The sequence below is a fragment of the Triturus cristatus genome, chromosome 12 (genome assembly GCF_964204655.1).
Source record: "Triturus cristatus chromosome 12, aTriCri1.1, whole genome shotgun sequence".
NCBI lineage: Eukaryota > Metazoa > Chordata > Amphibia > Caudata > Salamandridae > Triturus > Triturus cristatus.
This window is the reverse complement of record NC_140595.1, coordinates 152948349-152959726: the sequence shown is the minus strand read 5'-3', so window position 1 is coordinate 152959726 and position 11378 is coordinate 152948349.

Below are 11378 nucleotides of genomic sequence, written 5' to 3'. Positions count from 1 at the left end.
AACGGAGCCAGGGGAGTGACATAGCGTTATCAAGGCCCATGCAGTCTCTAAGGATACTCCTTGAAAATAATAGGTCTTCCGAAGTCCAGATTTTGCCCCATAAAATCAGTGGGGCAATATTTATCCTATCTTTCACGAAATCCAAACCTACCTCAGAGTGGCAAAAAAGTGTTGGAGAGCTGCAGGGAATCATCAGTAATCTCTTTAAAAATGTATTCTCTAAAATCTGAATCTGGGAACTTTTATGGTAACGCCATACTCCTGCACCAAAGTTGGCTACAGATAAGCATTTTGATTTGTATAAAGTTATAATTTCAGTTACCGGCTTATGACCAAGCATACAAGCAAAACGAAAAAGCCCCTCTATTGTTCTGCTGGTTTGTTGATCCTAGCCACAATTAGGTTATCCCAGTTTAGTGTTTATTATTAAAAACTTTCCCCAAGTAGGTAAAATTTGACACTTTTTCAGTCACTTTTTCCTTTACTATAAATGTCTTTGTTTTTGTTTGATTGGGGTCACATACCATAATGTATGATTTACTAAAATTTACCTTTTGGTCCAGGGACAGCATATAGTCCAATTTCTGTTTTAACAAGAATTGTTCCAGTCCATTTGTGTATATTAAAAATAAGAATGGAGTCAGAATGCAGCCCTGTCGTACCCCCTCAGTAGAAGCAATGGGTGTAGTCTTCTCTCCCCCTGGGCCAAAACAGATAGCTACAGTGGTGGATGTATGTAGCCTACACAATAGAGTAATAAGGGGTTCTTCAAATCCCATGTTTTCCATCAGTGTCCACAACTTCCCCCGGCTCACAGTATCGAAGGCACTGGACAAGTCCATGAAGGCCAGGTGGATCGAGCCCCTCCTGGCCTTCATATACTTGCCCATAATCATGGCCAAATTGAGGCACTCTTCGCTGGTTCCCATCCCCTTTCTGAAACCGTATTGCGTATTAAATATGATTCCAGAGGCATTAGCCCAGGACTCCAAACGTGCAAGAATTACCCTCCCCATAATTTTGCACGTAGCATCAATTAAGGAGATCGGCCTATAACATGTAGGGTCGTTCCTGTTACCTTTTTTAAGAATCGGAACCACCACTGCATTTCTCCACGATGATGGAATACGACCCACTATTACTGATTTACAAACATTTAACAACAAGGGGCTAGAGAATTGCGGATTGTTTTTAAATAAATCCAAAGGCACCCCATCTGGTCCTGGTGCTTTCGAGGAGATGCCCTTTACCAAGGTGTCCTCAACCTCACTTAAAGACAGGGATGAGCTAAGTTGATGTGCTGATTGTAAGTTAATAACTATCTCGTCCATCTGTACTTGTGATGAGATACCCTTTGGATTAAATATATTTAGAAAATGAGACTCCCAGGCTTCCCCTGTTATGGTCAAGTCCATGCTCCTTGCGTCACTAGAAAAGAGTGGGCGATTTATGACTTCCCAGAAGCTCTTAGAATCCTTTAGAGCACTCGCTCTTTCAAGATCATCCCAGGCTAGCCTTCTCAACTCCTCCTTTCTACGTTTAATTGCACTCTTATAGGTGTGTTTCACTATCTTGATTAGCGTCCTGTCACGGGGAACTGCATGCAAGGCTTTCTTCATATCTTTTTGGGCCTTGGAACATTCAGCATTGAATCATCTTTTTTCAGGATGTCCCGACTCCTCACCGATTTGGTGAAATTTTTGGCCATATCTTCACAAATTAATTCAAAGCAATGTATTATGGCGTCCGGCTGTGAGTCATAATCTAGACATATCATAATTTTACTTAGATTTGTTTTGATAACCTCCTCCTCAAATTTTGCGGGATCAATTGAACTCCACTTTAACCTAACTCCCTGGTTGCGGCTATGTTTTAGTTTGTAAGCATTACCCTGCCCTTCTGTGCAGTGACATGGATGGAAGCTGTAAGGGGGTTATGGTTGCTAGACGGGTTTAATTCAACCAAAAAACTATCTACAAGACATGCGTACTTGTTAGATATCAGCATAAAATCAACTGTGCTAACTCTCCCTCTGCCGTGATAAGTTGGAAACTGGGCAGAAGGAGTGCTAACCAGAGTGTCAATAGTACCTAGATCATTTACTACAATGATGGTATTTAATGCTTCACCCTGTGGCGTGTGCTTAAAGTGGGCCAAAGGTTGATCTGCAGTATCTACAATCCTGCATACTTTCTGCATACTGCGCTGACATAGTGTGCAATTAAAGTTGCCCACCCAAATTATGCACAAAGGGAAGCATTTCTCCGCCTCTTTATCTATTTCTTCTTTGAGGGTGTAGGTAACCCCACAGTTTTGAGGGTCAAAAATGTTGTAGTGCCAATAAATCAGTAACACTGTGGCATCAACTAAATTAGAAATCAGGATAAGCTGGTACCAGGGAGAGTCTGTTCTGTGTTCTATCTTTAGTGACTCATATTGAACGAAAATAAAAGTCACTAGGCCTCCCTTTGCCCTCCCTGCTGGTGATGGTAATGCTTGAACATTAAAAGAACAATACCCGTCCAGAGTTACATCCTCCCTGCTCCAAGTTTCTTGTACACAGATAATATCAAACTTCTTTACATAATGTACCCATGCCTCGTCTGATAGTTTTGAGAAGATCCCTGCAATATTCCATGAGATAAGCGTAAATTGTCGGTTATCAGCAGCCTCTAAGGCTTCCCCAGCAGGGTTACAGGTAACTTGCTCTGCTGGAAGAATATCTAAATCTGACCCTACGTTTTCAGCACTATCAATATATAGGCTCGGGGGAGAATGTGGACTGGTTTGATGATTTAGTGTAAGAGGAGGGGCAACTGTACTTTCTTCTTTGATGGATGTAATCTCCGTAGCATCGTATAGGATGGCATTATTTTGCATTCAGATTTGGTGATAGTCAGTCTATATCTGCCAATCCACTCTAGGCCTCAAAACGATTTGGGTGGAACCAGGGGGTTGGGGGACTGGGAGTTTGAGTTTGACCACACGTTTCTGTTATCCTTAGCTTTATACATTTGCGGTCTTGGAGGCTGATAAAAGAACCCCAGGGGAAGGATGGAAATGCCCCTCTCATTTGTAAAGAAATAGTCCATCCTCTCTAATATTGTTCTGACTAGACCTGGAGATCTGAAAGTTAGTACTACACAATCTCCGGTGAGTGTCTTACTGGATTTCCCCACCCACTCGGTCCTGCGTCCAATCTTAAATTCAGAAAATAACAGTTTATTGTTAATTCCTGTTCTTGCACTCAGAAAGTGTAGAGATGTATTCCTTAATGATGGCCAGTGCTCAATTTCACCGGGCAACAATGGTGGGACATTGGCCAGCACTACAATATACAGTGTTGCTTCTGGGGGTGAATGCAGATTAAAATATGAGACGCTAGGAGGTGTTTGGTTACTGCCCCGTCCTTCTATAATGTCTACATTGCGGGTTCTTTCCTCGTGGTTATCTCCTACTTTATCAGTTTCGGTGCTTCTTGGTGGGTGTACGGTCTGGGCAGCCCTACGAGGAAACCCTTCTATCTGTTGTGTGTTCTTCGGTGCATTTACGGGGGGATTTACAACCCTTAGGGGTGACAAACTGTCCTGGGTAGTTGGTCCTACAGAAGATCTTACAGGTGGTTTTGCTGAAGGTTTAGGTTGTTGCTCAGCCTCCTTAGCAATGGTGCCTCCACCTCTACTTTGCCCATTCTCTGTAGGGGTTAGCAAAGCGCTTGTTACGGGTTTCTCTATGAGTGCTAACATTGCCTCAATTTCAGTTAGTTTTTTCAGTATCGGGCTCAAGTGGGCAGAAATTACGAGGTCCATTTGTTTCAGGAAACTTCCCTCTCCTGACTAGATAAATCTGCCATTAAAACTCTGTAATCTGGAGCAGGTACTTGTGTAACCCCCTGGCTAAACTCTGTGTCCGCAGGTTTACTCCTACGTCCAAGGGGTTTAGGCAGAGTATAACTTTGTTTATTTTGTTTGTTTGGCGCCTGCCCCTTCCTTCTCTTTGGCGGCGGAGCAAGGCTGCTTCCATCATTACCCTTGGATTTTTGGCCTTGTGTGACAACATTCGGCTTTGCTGGCGGGTCAGATTTTTCAACTATGTCAGGGGCAATAATAGACTCAGGGCCTGGGGATTGTGGCATACTTGTTTGTGACAAATTAGTTTCCAGACTAATTTGCGAGGTAGGCGCGATACGGGCATATCGATTACGAGGGTTCTGTGGCTACATGGACAATCTGCGCTCAGTCAGTTCAATTTCATGGATGAGAGCTGATTCAGCTCTTAAGAAAAAAGTATCCCTACTACCCCTCGCCCATTACCAGCTTTTGACCTAATCATTTTTTTCAACTTTTCTTGATATGCAATAGATTTCCACAAAATATATATATATTAACACAGTACCTTTGGAAAGTCCACATGTATTAATGTCCCAGACAGCGTAAAAATGTTAATAGCGTGGCCCGGCCCAGCCTCCTTCGGCCTCCGACGGGCGCAGACGGGCCCGGGCTGAGCCCGGGCGCGTCCTGCGCTGCGGGAGCCCTGGCCGCTATTTGAGCACCTCCTGGCGCTCTCCACCACGTAAGCGGCGTGCGCGCTGCAAGGGCTGCAAGGATATGTAGTTTCTGGCCCCCCTCGCTGGCGTCAGCCTGCTGCTGGATACCGGTGGGAATTGGGAAACACCTCCGCTGTGCAAGAAGCAGTCCGCTGTGCGTCAAGGTGCAGCTACAAAAATTAAAGGACTCCCGCGCTGCGGGAGCCCTGGCCGCTATTTGAGCGCCTCCTGGCGCTCTCCACTATTCCATTCCAAAAAGCTTTATTTGACACATAGTCATAAAAGCAGATAAAAATACATATATAATATTTACAATAAAAGTGTCAAATAAAATTCTATACAGAAAATCTGTTCGTCCAATGGGCAATTACACATATTTTATGGACCAACAATGATTTGTGGTTACCTAAAGCATTCTCTACTTTAACAGTTAATCAAACCTAACACGGACATCTCATTTCCTAAAACCGTGTATATAAAAAATTCTTATGTAGCACTATGGATAGGAATTCATACTATTGGGGAACACTGTGTTGTGGGGATGGATGTGGCTATCTAAAATCATTAAGCCAGAGAAGTATTTGAACACGATTTTACATGCACATTTTAAACAGAGTTGAATTTCGACCTGATTATCCACATCCACCCTAGATATTTAGCAACTGCTAGGAATATAGGGGATGAGGTATTCGTACACAGGATTCTTTCAGCTGCCAGACTACCTTTTGTCCCCAAGAGTTTACATACAGGCCTCAACCATACCCTGCGAGGGATTTCATAAGCTGGGCAGGCGAACAACATGTGCACAACTGATTCATTACAGGCCGAGCAACTGGGACACTTGCTTTCACGTACTTTATTCCACTTTTATGTAAAAGACCTCAAGGGCAGCGTGCCCGCTCTCAGCTGGAAGTAGAGCTTCCTGTCTAGGAGTTTGGTGACACTGTCCGAATATGGTTCGTATCTTGAAGTAAGAATCTTCCTGTTAATGATGATGCATCACTAGCACTAAGAGCATTGAGTGTAACCATCTCCCAGTATTTTTCTTTAAGACCTTCTTTGTTGGAAAGCAAGCTGTAGTAGGTTCATCCCAGAGCATTGCCATTCCAATTTTAGCTAGGATATCTTTAACGCCACGCAGCCAACTTATTTTATGGAAAGTGTCAGCTTTTATAATGTCCATAAAACCCTCGGCATATGGTGCCAGTTCTGGTGTAGTCCACAATCTGCACCAATACAACACAGTGCGTAGCTTAGCAGTGTCCGAAATAGATTTCCTCCCAAGGTCGTAGAACAGAGGGCGCAATGGTGTACTTTGTGGGAGATTGGTAATAACCCGCAAGAACTTGTTTTCAAACACCCTAAGTTTAGACAGGTTCTCTAGCCCCCAGAGTTCAACACCATATAGTGCAGAGCTAACCACTTTTGCGTCATATACTTGGAGCACTGGTCTGATGGGTTTAGTGAGTGACCTGTTATGCTCAAGACATAAGGCCCCTGACATATTTCAGTATGGCCATGTCAATCTGATGGTTCCACTTTAGGTCGGTCTGTATGTTCACCCCTAAATATGGGAACTCCCTAACTTGCTCCAGGGGACGATTATTCATAAAAAGGCCTCCTTTAAAAACTCTATGTTGATTAAAAGTCATGAATTTCGTTTTTGACACATTGACTTTAAGACCACGAGTGGAGCAAAATTCCTCAAATATTAACAGGGCTCGTTGGAGCCCACTCGGGGTCTTCGAAATTATCAATGTGTCGTCCGTGAACATAAGGATCGGGATTTTAGTCCCTGCTAAAATCGGGGCATCTGTGTTCACACAATCAACTATCCCATTAATGAACACAGTGAACAAGGTCGGGCCATAACACATCCCTGGCGCACCCCTTGCTCAACGGAAAAGGATCAGTCACCTGGCCCTGGGAACCCCAACGTATATTTGCATAGTTGCCCTCGTGCAATCTCTTTAAAAGTGTCAAAAGATCAATAGGCAGCCCTAATTCTTGAAGGGTCCCCCATAGCTTAGAGCGAGGGCCAAAATCGAAAGCCGATTTTAGGTCCACAAAGGCAGCGTAGATGCTGCCTTTGCCCAGAACCACCACCTTCCAGTGTAGTAAAACAAAACAGAACACCTGATCGATGGTACTTGTGTATGCGCGGAAACCGGCTTGCAAAGGTGACAATATGCTATGCTCCTCAGCCCAGTCCTGGATTTTATTAAGGATTAGTCTCCCCAGTATTTTTTGTGATGAGTCGATCAGGTTAAAGGGACGATAATTCCCCGGTAATAATTTATCACCTTTTTTATACACTGGGATTATTTTGGCTCCTTTCCAGGAGTCCGGTATTGAGGCTACTCGCTCAATTGCATTATCCAATAACATAATATACTTTCCCCATCTGATTTTATTGTGTAAAAACACATCAGCAGGGATGCTGTCTGGGCCGGGTGCTTTCCCTCCAACAACAGCACCAAGGGCTGTCTCGACGTCTTTGATATTAAAAGCCTGATCTACATAAAACACATAGCTTGCCTCACCCACAGTTGACTCTAGTGGGTTACGTGCATATTGTGGTTGAAAGTGTTTAACCCACTCTTCCTGCGAAACATGGTTGATTGGAGATTCAGAAATACACTCTCTGTCCCACTTAATAGTGCTCCAGAAATGTTTACTATCTTTCTTATTGCTAGCCTCTTTAAGATCCTGCCACCTTTTTTCGTCCCAAGAGCGTTTAGCTGTGGCCATGGAGCTTTTATATGCCTGCCTGGCTACACGTACTGCGGCTGGTTTGCCACCTTTAATGGCCTTCCCAATAAGAGCTCTTGTCCACCGGCAATCACTATTGTACCAGCAGCAGGAATTCTGATACATTACTTTCTTTGGCTTTTAAGGTTTGTTAAAATACGTTCTCAAGTGTGAAAAAAGACTGTCATGGGACTGGGTGATGTTTTCCAAGCCTATGCTATTTCAGCATATACTATTCAGCATTTTTAGGGCATGGTCAACCTCCTTAGCAATTTTATCCAAAGCCCCTGGGTTTTCAACTATGCTCGTCCACTTGAGTCGTCTCATATCATTCGTGGGGATTACAACACAGGAGTGTAATTCTGCCTCTCTACAGGATGCTTGTTCAGGCAGCCACCATTTTAGAGCTACACACAGAGGATTGGGATCACTTTCAAGTTGATCCCTCACCTCCCTGTTATCGATGGTATGCCAGAGTTCCATACTCACAAGTATATAATCAATCCTGCTTTTACTGGACCCATTATTAAATGTGTTGAACCCTAGCTTATCTTGAGGGGTCCTGCCATTTAGTGCCCGGAGCCCCTTCTCTAGACAGTCGGAGTTTATCTGTATTACCGTCTCTGTCCATTTCTTTATGGGAACTAGCTCGAGCTTTGGAATTCCCCACTGGGCATCTTCCTCTTCAGTGAGGAGCCATTCCTCACTTGCGAGTGGCTCAAACGTTGTGTTGAAATCACCTGCTATAACTGTTTTACATTCTTGAGTGTGGTAATCGAGGAGATCATCTAAAGCTGCAAAAATTTGAGACCTACCACCTCTTGTTCCCCTCACACAAATGTTGAAAATATCAACTTTACCCAGTGATCCCAAGTTTAATCTTAGTGTTTGGATGTCGTTGCTATTGGAAGGGAGTTCCTTAATTCTGATGCCTAATGATTGTCGGACCCATATGGCCAAACCACCCGAAGGACGACCTTTTGCCCCTTTTACTGCCGGCACATGATAATTTAGAAAACCATCCCGGTGTTGTGCAGTTAATAGCCACGTTTCTTGAAAGCAACATATATCAAAACGATCAATGAAAGCTAACCAATCTGGATATCGTAATTTGGAACCGATTCCTGCAATGTTCCACGATAACAGAGTATCCCTTTTAAAATCTTGGTTGCTAAATGTTGGAGCTATGTAATTCTCTATGGGGGAATTGCTATGCCTAATTTGGCCCGGGGGTCAGGTGACTGTAAGTTTAAAATTTGGACTGACTTTGTCGGCCTGTTATGAGCTCTACAGGACCGAATCACCAATGGATCACTTTCCCTAGTTGTTAACAGGTCTTCACCATTACCAGTACGGGATATGGTCACACCAGTCAGTCAATCATTACATTCGAGAGTGGAACTACCTATTCTAGTTGCCAATTGCTCATGATGGTTGTTAATCTTATTGGCAGGCGGAGACTGCCTAAACTGGATAAATGAGTGGTCAGGGGAACACGTTCTATATTCAAGTGCCAATAAGTTCTTAACTAAAACTTCACTCTGGAAGGTTAGTTCAATGCAGTCCATGGGGTTAGTGGGATAGGTGAGGCTACCCGCTTTCACAATGTCATCCCTTATTACTGGGCGACAGCCCCTTACATGTCGCATCCAGTGTATTGCTTTATTGGTCAGTGAATCTGCACTTTCTATTTTATTTTGCCCCAGTTTCGGCACATTCACCATAAATATTCTGTGAATATTATGTGACTAAATGGTTGCACTATCCCCCCCCTCTTCATGATTACCACGCTGCCTGGTTAAGGGTGTGCTGGTATTTAAGCTCCTGCCATGTTGTAGGTGCTTACTTAATGTGTTATTAGGCAAAGAGCCAATGCTGGTTCTGATGTTAGGCGGTGCATTACTTCCAGTAAGAATTGCTGTAGAGGAAGTGTTCTGCTTAACCACCTCGCTACATAGGGGGGTTGCTTTTCTCAATGTCTCCTTGACTCGAAATGTGGATAATTGTGACTGGGCTAAAGGCAGATTGCAAGGAAAGTTGGCGCTACAGGTTAGACAATGAGTGCTGGAAGACTTTCCTTGTGTCAAATGCTTAAACATGGTGGTTAAATTCTCCACCATGGCCTTCAAAGACCCTAATTCAGTCTGGAGCGAATGGACTGCCCGGATAACCTCTTATGCGTCTGGAATATGATTCCCAACCTGTTTAGCAACCTGCTCTGCACTATTAGCCAATGGCGCTTCAATACCCTGTATACTTCCCTCCCCCTGATAATTGGACAATATGACATATCTATTGGTACAAATGACTGAAGGATCAATTACCAAGGACTGAGTACCATCAGTTTCCAGGGGGTTTGGGACAATGACAACGGGAGTTGGCTCCCTAACGGTACTTATTTGACTCTCATCCGTACTCTCCTGAGGACCCTTTTTGGGCTTGAGAAACATATTAGGGATCACGGGGCAGTTGTTTGGGCTATTCCTGCTAGAATGCACTATACTAATCAGGGACTTGTCCATCACATGCAAATTTGTCTCACTCACTAGTGAATCCTCACATTCCTCTATGAGTGTATCAATACGATCTAAAACACAATTGCTTGTTGATTTTTTTGGTGCCTTCCTAGCCTTTTTCCCTTTGCGAGTTTTACCAACCTCCCCTTCCATGGTCTTTCTTTTCCCCATCACTGCTGGATGGTATTAGTTCTTGGTACGATTTGCACAGTTAGACTCTAATAGGCAATAAACAATTGTCAGGTGTCAGGTGTAAGCACAATATAGGGAGGGGATGGCAAATGTCACCACAACAGTACCTTATTAGGATTACAGACTCCCGGGTAGGCCTGCACTGGACAGCGAACAAAAAAAGGGGGGGCCCTGCCCTGCCTCTTCCTGGCAAGGACGGGCCCACCCTTGGCCAGGGCTTTGCCCGGGCAAGCAGGCGCGCGTCCTGCAAAGCAGGACCAGCGAGGGAAGTTATGCGCCTCCTGGCGCGCGAAGATGACAGCGGCAGCACAGGGAGCAGTCTGGGGGCTGTAGTCCTCCCCCCGTAGGCAGGTTACTGGTGGTGCTGGTGTTGCGCGGCTCCCGCAAAGCGGGAGCCGTGAGGGAAGTTATGCGCCTCCTGGCGCGCGAAGATGACAGCGGCAGCACAGGGAGCAGTCTGGGGGCTGTAGTCCTCCCCCGTAGGCAGGTTACTGGTGGTGCCGGTGTTGCGCGGGTCCCATGTAAGCGCCGTGCGTGCTGCAAGGGCTGCAGGTATATGTAGTTTCTGGCCCCCCTCGCTGGGGTCAGCCTGCTGCTGGATACTGGTACGAATTGGGAAACTCCTCCACTGTGCAATAAGCAGTCCGCTGTGGGTCAAGGTGCAGGTACAAAGTTTAAAGGACTCCCGTGCTGCGGGAGTCCTGGCCGCTATTTGAGTGCCTCCTGGCGCTCTCCACCAAGTAAGCAGCATGCGCGCCGCAAGGGCTGCAGGGATATGTAGTTTCTGGGCCCCCTCACTGGCGTCAGCCTGCTGCTGGATACTGGAGGGAATTGGGAAACTCCTCCGCTGTGCAAGAAGCAGTCCGCTGTGGGTCAAGGTGCAGGTACAAAGTTTAAAGGACTCCCGCGCCGCGGGAGCCCTGGCCGCTATTTGCGCGCCTCCTGGCACTCTCCACCACATAAGCGGCGTGTGCGCTGCAAGGGCTGCAGGGATATGTAGTTTCTGGCCCCCCTTGCTGGCGTCAGCCTGCTGCTGGATACTGGTGGGAATTGGGAAACTCCTCCGCTGTGCAAGAAGCAGTCTGCTGTGGGTCAAGGTGCAGGTACAAGGGCTGCAGGGATATGTAGTTTCTGGCCCCCCTCGCTGGCGTCAGCCTGCTGCTGGATACTGGTGGGAATTGGGAAACTCCTCCGCTGTGCAAGAAGCAGTCCGCTGTGGGTCACGGTGCAGGTACAAAGTTTAAAGGACTCCCAAGACATGATTTTTCAGCGCTTATACCGAACAACCTTTTGCTATCTTTTCTTATATTTCTTCTGATACACAACACACATGAGTCTCTCGGTGTACTTACAGCTGTTTGTCCCACCTTCAT